The sequence below is a fragment of the Dama dama genome, chromosome 5 (assembly GCF_033118175.1).
Source record: "Dama dama isolate Ldn47 chromosome 5, ASM3311817v1, whole genome shotgun sequence".
Classification (NCBI taxonomy): domain Eukaryota; kingdom Metazoa; phylum Chordata; class Mammalia; order Artiodactyla; family Cervidae; genus Dama; species Dama dama.
The window spans coordinates 45252421-45267703 of NC_083685.1; positions in this window are offsets into that span (position 1 = coordinate 45252421).

Below are 15283 nucleotides of genomic sequence, written 5' to 3' on the forward strand. Positions count from 1 at the left end.
AAGCTAATTAAACCAGAAAAATACAGTGGAAATGTTATGTTACTAAGTCATCTACAGTGCCTAATTAAGTAATTAATATTTCACAATACTGCTCTTCAGGAAAACCTGTTAAGAAGTCTGGGTGCATGGAAAGACCCACTTGTGCAAACATAATTCCAAGTCTTCTACACAGTTGACCCACAACTCATTTCACAAACATGGACATGTGCACGTACATACACACACACACACATTTTTTTTTTTCTCTCCTCTGATCTCTAAAGGAGACTTAGCACTGAAGAATTGATGCTTTTGAATTGTGGTGCTAGAGAAGACTCTTGAGAGTCCCTTGGACAGCAAGGACATCAAACCAGTCAACCCTAAAGGGAATCAACCCTGAATATTCATTGGAAGGACTGATGCTGAAGCTGAAGCTCCAATATGTTGGCCACCTGATTTGAAGAGCTGACTCATTGGAAAAGACCCTGATGCTGGGAAAGGTTGAAGGCAAAAGAAGAGGGTGGCAGAGGATAAGATGGTTAGATAGCATCACCAACTCAATGGACATGAATTTTAGGAAACTCCAATAGATAACAATAAACATGAAAGCTGACATGCTGCAGTCCATTGGATCACAAGGAGTTGGACATGACTTAGCAACTGAACAACAACACAAAGAGTATGTACCCAAGAGAATATAGAAAGATTCTAGATAATAATCTGACAATGGTGATTCAAATGCTCCCTTCATCTTTCTACTTCTTAAGTATATTTAAATTGAAAATAACACTTAATAGAATTGAACCAGTAACTAAAGATAAAATCCCCTATATGCCAGATCAGACTTATTTCTTGCTTAACTTTACAAAGTGCAAGATCAATATTTCAAGTTAAAAAAAAAAAAAAAAAACTTGGGTTTTGATTTTAAAATAATGTCTGGTCTCATCTGGTTTCACCCAGATATTCATGGCCAGTTGTGGGTCAGATAGTCGCTCTCTTTGTCTTGGCTGATCTTTCCCACTTGTTTGGGAAATGACTGCTCTATATTGTACAAGAAGCCAAGAATGGGGAAAATGAGATTTCTTTCAAATGGTATCACATCTTTCATCAGGCTATTCTGGCTACTTCCCATGGCAGTGTCATGATTCCAAGACAGTGTAGTTGTCTCTGAATACCTAGCCTGAAAACTCACAGAAGATCACTTCTACCACATCCCCTTTAGCAAATGCAAGTCACAAGGCTCAGAAAATATGGACTTAGACTGTCTTCTTCAGAGGGTAAGCTGCAAGTTCACATTGACAAGAACACCGGCATAGGGATAAATAATTGTGGGAAGTTTAGCAATTAATCTATTGCAATCTCTCTTTAATTGAATGGTCATATTAAATTTCTCAGAACAAATAACCCTCCCACCTAAGTATTACCATAGAAAGAAAGAAAAAAAAAATACTGCTTTTCTCTGAGTCTCCCATATGTCTAATGGGACAAAAATTTTACCAGACAAAGTTAAACAGACAAGGAAGACACTCACAACTGTTGCAATTCAACTCCAGTGAAACACAATATTTGAATTATTTCTGAGTTTCTAAATGTTTGTCTCTGAGTTCAGGTCATCTGGGTTTGCTCTTTGGCACTCAGGGAAGTTAGGCTTATCCTCCCACAGAGACTAGGCTATCAGGGTCTACCTTTTAATTTTTTTTAAAATTTATTTATTACTTTTGGCTGTGCTGGGTCTTCATTGCTGTGAGAGTTTTTCTCTAGTTTTGGCGAGTAGGGCGTTACTCTTCATTGGGGTGTGTGGGCTTCTCATTGTGATGGCCTCTCTTGTTGCAGAGCATGGTCTCTAGGGTGCGAGAGCTTCAGTACTTGCAGCACGTGGGCTCATCAGCTGCAGCTCCTGGGCCCTAGACCATGCGTTGTAAGCCAGTGAGTTGTGGCTCATGGGCTTAGTTGCTCTACAGGCATGTGGAAATCTTCCTGGATCAGAGATCAGACCAATGTCTCCTGCGCTGGCAGGTGGAGTCTTTTTTTTTTTTTTTTCATTTATTTTTATTAGTTGGAGGCTAATTACTTTACAATATTGTAGTGGTTTTTGTCATACATTGACATGAATCAGCCATGGATTTACATGTATTCCCCATCCCGATCCCCCCTCCCACCTCCCTCTCCACACGATTCCTCTGGGTCTTCCAGAAAGATAAAGACCAATACAGTATACTAACACATATATATGGAATTTAGAAAGATGGTTAACGATAACCCTATATGCAAAACAGAAAAAGAGACACAGATGTACAGAACAGAATTTTGGATTCTGTGGGAGAAGGCGAGGGTGGGATGTTTCTAGAGAACAGCATTGAAACATGTATATTATCTAGGGTGAAACAGATCACCAGCCCAGGCTGGATGCATGAGACAGGTGCTTGGGGCTGGTGCAGGTGGATTCTTTACCACTGAGCCACCAGGGAAACCCAGGGCTCTATCTTTCTTAAAGATTACCTTTCAAAGGGATGGCTCCCAGGTCCTTAAGAAAGACATTTCTTGGGTCCTAAACCTTGCAAGAAGTAATTTATATACATTTCAAAGAGGAAAAAATTGCAATGGCAAGTCATCTAGTGCCAGTGCTCTAAGAATAGGGAGTTCTGGGGCCCATAGTAAGGGAGAAAATGATCTGAAGTTTAGTCAACCTGAGGAGAATATTAAGGCTCTCTTGGAAATTAAATGTATTTCATTCACCCCATCACCTTCTCTCTCAACTGCCTCCTCTGAAAGTGAAAGTCATTCAGTCCTGTCTAACATTTTGCGACCCCATGGGCTATCAGTCTATGGAATTACCCAAGCCAGAATACTGGAGTGGGTAGCCTTTCTCTTCTCCAGGGGATGCTCCCAACCCAGGGATCAAACTCAGATCTCCTACATTGTGGGCAGATTCTTTACCAGCTGAGCCAGCAGGGACTACCTCCTCTAATTATATGTTAAATTAATTCTATCACTTTAAAAGCAATTAATTTTTTTTCTTTCTAGCTTCATTGGTTATACACATGGTTATATATGTATATATACACATTCTTATTTTTTGAAATCTATTAAATATTTTTCTACATCTATTTTATGGTTAGTTTTACTGTATAAATATCATAGGCAAAGTAAAAATATTTTACTTTTTATAGTTAATTTATTTTACATAAGTAACTTTTGAATTATTTACATAAGGAGAAAGAAAAACCTACTTTACTTCAATTGGACCTTTTTATCTTGGACTAAATTAGCCAGCACTTTACAATCACATGCTATTTCTTTTAAGTGGAGTAACATTTATCCTCATGAACAAACTTGTGGAAGAAATAAAATTTTGCCATTTAGACTTTGCTCATGAATAAAATGCCTTTAGGGGAAAATAGAAATGACTTTCTTCTCCCCATTTTCTTACCCAGAATAACAGCTCAACTGACATAAGTGAAATTTTATAAAAAGAGACACATTTTGTTTGGAGACAAGTATGAAATATTCCAACCTTAAAGGTGGACTCTTTATAAAATGGTGAGCAGAGAAAAACAACAGTGTTAATGGCAGAGCAGTTATAGGCTCATCTATGTTGTTAACATAAATTGCATTGCCATAAAATTGTACCATCCTTTTCTACACAGAATCAAGCGCATTTTATCATAACAAAAGACTGTTCTTTTCATACTCAGTGGGAGACAGGCAGTACAGGAATTCTCATTAGAGTGTTCAGTGATAAAGAATTCAGTTCAGCTATGTCTTATAAGTGTACAAGTTAAAAGAAACTTTCTTATAAATGGACTGACCTTCAAAATAGTAATATCATACCTAAAATAAATATCTGCTGCTTATGTACCTTAGGATTTTGAGATATATATATATATATATATATATATGAAACATGTATTAGTACAATTTGGTGAAGTACCACTTTTGAGATTAAAAAAATGTCTCTAACTTTAGAAAAATACATGGACAAATAATTTTCATCTATGTGTCATCCACTTCCAGGTCTTCAGAGTAATGGTGTTGTCCCTCCTCTTTATGACTCTGATAGTTGAACTTGCCACAGACATCCATCCAGTTTCCTGAGAAGTCTCATCAGTAATCTGTGAACCAGACTTTACATCATATGGCAAGACATGATCAACATCAGTGAGATAGTGAAATGCAGTCGATCCATCAGCATTGATGTCATGTTAGCTGTGACCCAGCTCTACAAGGCTGATCATGTTCAGAAGATGGATGTACTTGGATTACATTAGCAGCTGCTGAAGGTAAGTTAGAGGAAGGTGAATGTGGGCAAAGTGTAGAGAAGTAAAAAAAAAAAATGTCACTGGTACCAAAATATCATTTCAGAGTGTGGAGGTATTATTGGTTAAATTACTGAAAATATTTCATTATGAATACTCTTATTTCTTCCTTTTTGCTTTTGATAAAATGGTAATGCTGCTATAGACCCAAGAATAAAACAAACTGCAACCTGGCAATTTTATCCTATCTTATTTTATGGTTGTAATAACATTTGCTATATTTTATATTTATTCTTAATAATATTTATATTATAAAATTTGAGACAATAGAAGAAAAGAAGGAAGCTTTTTCTAATGTTGCTTGAGTTACTTCAGTTATCAGATGCAGCTCCAAGTACAGTATAACTTCTCTATCATTCAGATGGTTCTCAATTCTCACATATTCTTATGTGTTGTGGGAGAAAAAAAATCAAAGGCAACCTCTTCTATAAACTATCCATAGTAAGGTAAAATCATTTTAAAAATTGAAAAATAGTTGATTTATAATGTTGTATTAGTTTCTGGTGTACAGCAAAGTAATTAAGTTATATATATATATTTTTTTTCAGGTTATTTTCCATTATAAGTTATCACAGGATATTGAATATCCTTCGCTATGCTATAACATAGGACTTTGTTATTTATCTGTTTTATATAATATCTGTTAATCCCAAGCTCCTAATTTATCCCCTGCCATTCCCCTTTAGTGTATGCGTGTGTTAGTTGCTCAATCTTGTCCGACTCTGCGACCCCATGGACTATAGCCCACCAGGCTTCTCTGCCCATGGGATGATCCAGGCAAGAATACTAGAGTGTATTACTATCCCCTTCTCCAGGGGATCTTTCCAATCCAGGGATCAAACTTGGGTCTCCTACATGGCAGGCAAATCTTTTGCGATCTGAGCTACCTGAGGCTATAGCTTTCTATGTCTCTGAGTCTGCTTCTGTCTCATAAATAAGTGCACTTGTATCATTTTTTTAGATTCCATATATGTGGTGTCATATGATATTTGTCTTTCTTTGTGTGACTGACTTCATTTAGTGTGATAATCTCTAGGTCCCTTCATGTTGCTGCAAATGGCATTATTTATTCTTTTTATGGCTGAATAACATTCCAATATTTTGGATATGATAACTTTGCAAGTTGTATGTACTGCAAATGATTTATCTAGTCTTTGATTTTACGTTAACAGTTATGTTCTTAAACAAACAGAATATGCCATACTGATTAACTTCTCGTATTTACATCTATAATTTTTACTGATGAACTTTTTGTATTTGGGGTGGGTATTAATTTTTGTATATAGTGCTTGGGTCCTGAATAACTTTATTCCATGTCAATATTCACTTGATACCACCTTTTATTGAAAAATTATTCTTGCCAAATGTAAACATTGCTATAAATCGTGTATATTTACATGTAGGTGTAATTTTAGTCTATTTATTCCCCTGTACTGTTCTATTTGTCTTTCTTCATGCCAATACCACACTGTTCTAATTACTGTGTGTGTCCTAATTACTTTATCATAAGTGTTGATAACTGATCGAATTTGAGTAAGTCTACTAATTCTGTTGTTTGCTTGTTTGTTTGCTTTTAAGAATGTCTTGTTGACATCATCTTAGCCATCTGTGTTACCATGGATAAAACCAACTTTTCACTTAATATTAAAAATCCTGATAGGTTTGTGTTTCAAAATGTACTGAATTTATAGATTAAACAGTGGAGCACTCACATCTTTACAACTCTTTTAGTACATGACCGCAGTTATGTATTAGAGAGACGTAATTAGATCTCCTTTAATTTCTGTCAATAATGTTTTATAGTTTTTTTGGTACACATCATGCCCATGTTTTTTGGGTTAACTTTGGAATGTAATATGGCATTCCCAAAGTATCAGCACAAAATAACATGCAATCTTTTATTTTACAATTTTGTGGTTGGTCTGTTAGTTTCTGTGGAGTGATTCTACTGATGTGAACTTTGCTCAGCTGATTTTAGTTGGGTTCCCTTATGGATCTGCATATTGTTACTATTTTATGTAGGTCTATAATTACACTGATAAAAGGTCAGTGATTACTGCAGCTTTAAATCCTACAGTCAAGATGCTGTGAACCCTAACCTGTGTACATCCAGCCAGCTCATTTTCTGTGATGGACTTTGGAACTGTTTCTTTAGATTTCCCCCTAACGAATGATTCTCAAGCAGGTATAATAATTAGAGCATTTTTCACTGTGTGCACTATGATAGAGCTCATATTTTATTTGTAGCATATTGTATCTGGATATATCGTGAAGGGCCTGAATATATGGACACCTTATATACATTAATATTATATGTGCCTATTTGAAGATTAGTTTAGAGTTTAATTTATTTTTACTTTCTGATATTTGTACATATTTATTAGTGAATAGATAATTTAAAAATACAAGTAGTTCAAGGTGAGTCCTGTTTCCCCATCTCCTAATCCTGCCTGAGGACATGGAGGGAATGCCATAACAATATAATCATGAATGTCAGGAGTCTTTCTAGATGCTAATAGTGGATGACACAGAAAGTCAGAGACGGTACTGGGATCCAGTTCAGTCCAAAGAATTGAGGTGAGGGGAGGTGGATGAATGGGGGAAAAACATGTTTCTTCAATAACCCTCTGTGTCTACATACACACATACTTCTGCAGTTAAAGGGAACAGTTTCATACACTAACAGTGCAGTTTACTTTGATTAAAATTTCCCTGGTTGTTCAATATTTTAGAATAAGATTTGTTACCAAATATTTGTAACATTAAATTTTTCAATGAGATATTTTATTCTAATATGTTAATAAGGACAACTTTAGGAGCTGGGTTCTTATATACTTTAACTAACAAAGGAAGCAGGAAAGGAAGCTAATATTCTTTAAACTTGGCACTAAATTAGGTGCTTTTCATATCATTTTGCATTTATGTGTATGTTTGGAAAAACACCGACATAAGTGTTTCAAAATGTAAAAATTATATAAGAAATATACATATACATATATATGAATGAAAATTGAGCTTTCAAATACAGCTTGGAAAAGTAATCAATACTTTAAAAATTGGTGAGTAACGAGTAACACAAGAATAATAAGTAACAAGCAACACAAGTAACACAAGATGATATCTATTCCAAATTTGACAGCATTTATTAAAATTCTTATTAAAGAATTTGGAACTGTGACAGAGAAGAGACTTTTTAAGGCAGTGAAACTATTCCATGAAATACTATAATGGTTGATATTTGTCATTATACATTTGTCCACAGCTTTAAAATGAACAACCTCAAGAGTGAACCTAAGGTGAATGATGGACTTTTGAGTGATAATGAAGTGTCAGTGTAGGTTCATGGATTGTAGCAGAAGTATCACTGTGATGTTCAACATTGATAGTGGAGTTGTTATGCACATGTCAGGGCAGGGTAGATATGGGATTTCTCTATGCTTTCCTCTCAGTTTTGCTGTGAACCTAAAACTTCCTTAAAAATAAAGTTTACTATTAATGAAAGGAAAAATTCATGACATCTAATTAGATGGAGAGAATGTCGAAGCTTATTTAACCTGATTTAACCCATTAACCAGCTCCTGCTCCTGCTGATTTTCATGATGACAAATACTGAAAACAAAAAAATCCAAGTACCTGTAGGAATGAAAGAAGATGTGAGAGATGGTATTAAAGGACAAGTCTATATTTCTGAATAATAGATACAGAAATAGAATTATGACACTGGAAAATATATGTGCTATAAGAATGGAAAATACATAAATTCTCCCTTAAATTACATTGGCTTTCTGATTAATACATATGAAAAAGAAGAAAATTGTTCCATTTAAATTTAAAATAGTAACAATGGAGAACAAAAGATAAAGTAGAGAAGAGAAAAAGGGAAGAAAGAGACATAAAATGAAAAGAAGTTTTGTATTCTTTAATAACTAATTAAAGTGATATCCATATTCTTATGTTCTTTTGAAAACATTATATAGCCTCCAACTAATAAAAATAAATAAAAAAAAGGAAAACATTATAGCTAGCTAGTAGCTGTTAGTTTTCCTTCATAGACATGCTGCAAGTACTTTGCAGTCATTTCACAAATTTTTGTCATAAAAAGTAGTATTGCATCAAGGACCAGGTTAGTCATCATCAACCAGGAAAATACAGAATCTCAGTCCAGACTCCTAATCTATTGAATCAGAATCTGCACTTAAAGTCCTCGGGTGGTGTGTGTGTATATTAAAGTTTGAGAAGACTGCCTTAAAGCTCAGAGAGATTTTACAAGATCATGCAGAGAGTAGCTTGGTTCAGTCGTTGAGTCGTGTCCAACTCTTAGCGACTCCATGGACTGCAGCAAGCCAGGCTTCCCTGTCCATCACCAACACCCAGGGCTTACTCAAACTCAGGTACATCGAGTCAATGATGCGATCCAATCGTCTCATCCTCTGTCATCCCCTTCTCCTCCTGCCTTCAATCTTTCCCAGCATCAAGGTCTTTTCCAGTGAGTCAGTTCTTTGCATCAGGTGGCCAAAGTATTGCAGTTTCAGCTTCAGCATCAGTCCTTCCAATGAATATTCAGGACTGATTTTCTTTAGGATAGACTGGTTGGATCCTTTAGCAGTCCAAGGGACTCTCAAGAGTCTTCTCCAGCACCAGTTCAAAAGCATCAATTCTTTGCAGAGTAGAGTAGAATATTAATTTGCTATCTTTTTAACCAAGCACTACTGTGTATATCACATAGACGTTAAATACAACAATGGACTCAAAAACTGTGTGGGAAAAAAATCAAGATTGAGTATGTGTTATGTTTCTGTACATGTTCTTCCAGAGAAAAGTCTATATCAGAAGCATATCCATCTCAGTAGAGATTCTGCCATTGCATTTTCTAAGGAATCTTCATGATTGAAGAGAAAATTGCCTCAAAAGGTGAGTGAAAATCCATGTAATCTTGATGACTTCTTTTGCACAGTCTCCTAATAGTTAAAATTATCAATTTAAATATTAAAAAATGATGAGATAATATACCTGGAGAGCCCTCTCAGATACATGGGAAATGTGCTCAGAATGGTACAATGTAAGCACACTATGGTAGTTCCATTTTATTTATTTCTTATTCAGTATTGACGAAACTGATGTAAAAATGAGTTTCCTGTACTCACAGAAATGGAATGCCTTCTTTAGTTTTTGGATGGATCTATTGAATTTTTTCATCCTCTTATGTCCTTTACTAATGAGTGCCTGCAGATAGTTATTATTTTGAAGAAAAAATAAAATAATTAACCTGTGTTCTATTTTGAATCATGGATGTGATAGTTGAACTATGTATCTGTGATGTGTTGCATGAAGCAATTAGATTTAAAAAATGTAATTGTAGAATTAATTGAGGCATAGGTGCTTTTATGTGTCTCTAGTTAGACTGTATTTAGATTTTCATAGTTAAAAGGGCTTTGTTATGTGAATATTATCAAAATTACAGTTGGTCTATATGCATATCACATGCTCTAAAAGAGACCATCTGCCTTTTACAGTGTGTTATCATAACATTTACACATAGCTCTGAAAATAACCATTTAATATTGAAATCTTAAAACACCCATAAAAATTAATTGATTTTTTTACTACCCTTCTGAGTTCATTGCATTATTGGTATGAATATATATTATACTGTATTATCTTTTTTCCATCTCATTACTCTTTTTTGGCACCATAAGGACAGAACATTTAAAAAATAAGAACATTGTAGAATTTAAAACTCTGTGATAGTTCACTTTTACTAAAAAAAAAATGACTATTTTCAAAATAAAGCTAATTTTTCTGGATCTCCATTAGTATAGCTATAAATCATTGAAAGTTACCTAAATCATGCAAACAACTGACACTCTTTGAGACTTTTATAAACCAATAAAACTATACACTTTCAAAATTTAATTTACATATTAATACTTTAAAATGTAAATGCTTCTTTATTGTCAAATCTACCCTATTCAAATATACATTTTATTTCATTTTTATATTTCATATTTTGATATATTTAAAATACCTGAGGAGGTAAAGACTGACCAAAACTTTAATAAGACACAATGGAAGTCATCTTATTTCAGGTGATCTGTGGTTCATTACCTAGGTTCCTCTCATTTTTCAGGTGCATCGATGTAAATTCTCTTAGAACACACTGACCTTTGTATTATTAAGTGAATTAAATGTCTGTTTCATTGGCTCTGGAAAGCTTAATGCTATTCCAAGACTTCTTGTCATTGCTGGAATTTTATTTCACAATCACCTCTGCCAATGGGTTTAGAGACTATTGTCCTAATGATGATTGCTTCAGTATCAAACTGGTTGCCATCTATTCATTACATCTACAATTAATTTTTCCTGAGTTTCCCATTGAGCCAAGAGAATGCTTGTTACATAAACCTTAAAACTGAGTATTGCACATGTTTCTAAAAATGTTAAGTGTCATTTGACACACTCTGCCAACTATATTTTTTATCCTGTCTTTTTTTTTCTCTACAACAGGTTTTCTCAACTTAGTTTTGTTGAAATTTTAGGCTCAATGATTAATTTTTTTTTTGGTAGGCACCTCTGCTGTACGTTGCAATGTGGTTAACAGCATATCCTACCCTTCTACCTTCTCAGACCCAATGACAACCCACACTGACATAATACAACCAAAATCTGCTGATATTGTCAAATATCCCCTGAGGGAACCCTCTTTCCCCTGTTAAAAACAATTGCACTAGGAAAACAAAAATTTTTAAAGTCTTTAATTTTCAAACATATAGAATTAAGTTTCGCCAGCACCTCTTTTCTGGAAATTCAAAATGATAATTATTTTGTCAACATGAATCTACCAGAATTTCCATATGGAGGGTTAAGTTCATATTTTTATAAAAATTGAGATAAATGATGGATGTTTATTACATATATATACATGTATAACAGCATATTAGTGTACATGTGTGTTTATTATATCCAGTAGAAAGCTTTTGTAGAGTTTAGAGATAACATCCCAAATAAATAACAATTTTAATAGATGCAATAAATTTTGAATATTCACATACACAGGTATATAAAATGTAGCTAGCATATTTTTACTTTATCTTTGAAATTTTACCATTAAAATATTTCAATCATGCAAATTAAAGGTACCCAACTGTAGTATTCTCTTATATGACATATTACATGGTTTTATAAACACACTTTAGGTCAATGATAAATACATAAATACATCATTAGAGTAAGAAAATCATTTTAAATGTAAAAACATAATCTTTAAGAACAATTTCTTTAAAATATATAGAGAGTTAGTATATATATAGCTGCATGAATATTTTTACTATCAAGCCTGAACTAATGTACGTTTATATTAAAAACCTGGCACTCTGTGATGACCTGGAGTGGTGGGATGGGGAAAGGGAGGGCGGCTCAACTGGGAGGTGATATATGTGTAATTACGGCTGATTTGTTGGAGCAGGAAATGGCAAACCACTCCAGTATTCTTGCCTAGGAAATCCCATGGACAATTATCAGCCTGGTGGGCTACAGTCCATGGGGTAACAAAGAGTTGGACATAACTTAGCAACTGAGCACATGGCTGATTTATTGTTGTATGAAAGAAACCAACACAAAATTATAAAGCAATTTTCCTCCAATTAAAAGATAAATTAAAACAAATAAGTGTTGAGAGAACACCTCTCTGAATCCCCAATTCAAAAAAAAATATCATATAAATTTTTTCATCTTTTTCCATGAAAAGTACTCTCCAGATGAAATTTATCATGCTGTATGCTAAAGTAATAGGTTACATACAGAAATATGTTATATTTGATTGAAAAGCAACAGCCATTATTCATTGGTGGCTGGTCTGAGGAGGATTTTTAAGGAAAGTGGTTAGTCCTACCTTCTAATATATGACTTCACAATATTCTGCTATTACAGAAGGGATAAGTCATTTTCATAGAAAAAGGTAGGATGATGAAGTTGAGTCAACATCACTCAGTTGATGTCTGCATTAAAATGATTATTTAAGAGTTTTTGTCAGATCAATAACTGGGAAAATTTTTCTTGAAGGAACAATATGTTATTTACAAGCAATAAAAAAGGAGAAAATCAAATTGTTATATTTTTAAACTCAAATAACAGCATAGGGCTTTCGATACATATTTCATTGACTTGTGCTGTGCTGTCTTGGTTCCTCAGTCGTGTCTGACTCTGCAGCCGCATGGACAGCAGCCCGCCAGGCTCCTCTGTCAATGGGGATTCTCCAGGCAAGAATACTGGAGTGGGTTGCCATGCCCTCCTCCAGGGGATCTTCCCGACCCAGGGATCAAACCCAGGTCACCTGCATTACAGGCGAATTCTTTACTGTCTGAGCTACCAGGGAAGCTATCATTGACTTAGATTAGCAGAATCAGAAAATTCATATAATATTAGATGCAAGAAGGTATATAAACTGAAGTCTTATATTGGATGATAGATCTTTTTACTGTCAAGTAATTTAGGAAATCAATTCACAGCATTGACAGGAGACAGGCAACTGAGCAGGTGAATCCTTTTCCTTTCTTTGTTACATTTCTAGAAGTCCTAAGGACCAAGTGACTTTATTAAGTAGTAGTGACTGTAGTGAGGTACCAAATACAATTGTTTTGTATCTCTCCTCTCTTACTTTTATTAGTGTTATGACTGTTATCATTATTTCAATTCTCACAGCCTGGAATGTGTATTTTCCAAACAATGTTAGCACCCTCTTTTTTACCTGAGGCTCTGTTTCAAGTGAAAACAGTTGGGATTTACAATTAAAACAAAAAGTTTTGAATATAATTTATGTAGGTACTTTCAAGAAGAACTTATATTGTACTTCTATTTGATATTCAGAAAATATGTTCAGAGGAAAAATGTGTTCAGAGGAAAAATATCTACAAGCAAATTATTTGGCAGGTATTTGTATAAGAGCTTTTCACTCATACCTTACATGCATGTCACTTGTGCTTAAAAAATAAGACAGTACATGCAGCAAAGAAAAATACACATACTAAGATTAAATCAAGAAAAAGTTAACAACACACAAGATTAGTATAAGTAAAATATATCAAGTCTAAGCACATTTGACTTTTTCTCGTAAATATGTTATTAAAGTTCAGTTTCAAAACTACCAGACTACCTGGTAATATTCATTTAAGATAACAATTTCAGTGAGTATATATATATATATATAGCTGCATGAATATCTTTACTATCAGGCCTGAACTACTATACGTTTATCGTAAAAGCCTGGCACTCTGTGATGACCTGGAGGGGCGGGATGGGGACAGGGAGGGAGGCTCAGCTGGGAGGTGATATATGTGTCATTACAGCTGATTTGTTGGAGCAGGAAATGGCAACCCACTCCAGTATTCTTACCTAGGAAATCTCATGGACAAAATCAGTCTGGTGGGCTGCAGTCCATGGGGTCAAAACATGGACACAACTTAGCAACTGAGCACATGGCTGATTTGTATTGTTGTATGAAAGAAACCAACACAAAATTGTAAAGCAATTTTCCTCCAATTAAAAGATAAATTAAAAAAAAATAAATGTTGAGAGAACACCTCTCTGAATCCCCAATTCAAAAAAAACAGAAGCACCTCATATAAATTGGGGATGGGGATGGGGAAAGGGAAGGAGGCTCAGCTGGGAGGTGATATATGTGTAATTACGGCTGATTTGTTGGAGAAGGAAATGCCTTAATGCTTAACGCCTGTGTACAACATTATCTCTCTGTCTATGATATCTATCTCTGTCCATCTGTAGTTTGGCACTGGAAATCTTCAATGAGGTCTTATTATTATGTCTCACAACCTGTGTTATACCCTCAGCTGTTGCAAAACAATGAAATTGATAGAAGCACTGACTGTGCAAAGTTAGGACTGATTTTCATTTGAATTTGTTCTGACTGTATACCATTTGGTGTGTGTGTGTGCTCAATCATGTCCAACTCTTTGCGACCCCATCAACTGTAACCCACTAGACTACTCTGCCCATGGAATTCAATAGGCAAGAAAATACTACAGTGGGGAGTACTATTTCTTCCTAAACAAATTACTTAACCTTTCTAAACTACAGCCTAGTCACCAGAAAAATAGATATGATACTAATTTCCTCATTGTGCTGTTGGGTAAATTCTACAAACATTGTTTCAAAATTCCTTTGTTCCCATGAAATCAAGCCATTGTGAAATATATTTCTACTGAAAATATTTTCTATTTCTCTAGATTAGCAAACATATTCATGGCAGAGAGTGCACCTTTGGATAGAATACATTAACTCTGTGTAATTACAAAGCAGCATTTAGGTCAATGCAAAAATATTTAAATCACCAGAATGCTAAGAAAAGACTACTTATCATTATTATGCAAATATTTAATTATGTTTTTTTCTTGGACAGATTAAATCAATGAACTGTTAAAACTAAAATAAGAACATTTTCTGACCTTGAGAACTTCTTTAATCGCTTAAACAGAGAAAAACTACCTAACTCAGACTGAGGAAATATTAGCACATGTTATATTGTTTTGTTTGTGTCAGAACAATGACTCTAATGCTGAAGTGACTGTCAGAACATTCGAAGGTAAGTTTTGTACTGTGCAAAGTTTACATTTAGGACTCTTTATTCATATCATTATTTACCTGGATATATATATGGACAAGTAAAGAGATCAGAAGATCCCCTGGAGGAAGAATCAGAAAGCCACCCAGTATTTTTGTATGGAGAATCCCAGGGACAAAGGAGCCTGGTGGGTTACAGTCCATGGGGTTGCAAAGAGTCAGACACCACTGAAGAACAAGCACGTGTATGTAAATATATATTTACTATAATTAGCAATATTCTGTTCTATCCTATCCTATCTAAATTTTTCCTTATTGTTCTAATTAGTATGTTCTACTAAATGTTGACTAGATCAAGTGATTGATGGCCACTTTATCTTACTCCTGCTTTAGTGGTAATTCTTTTGATGTTTTAC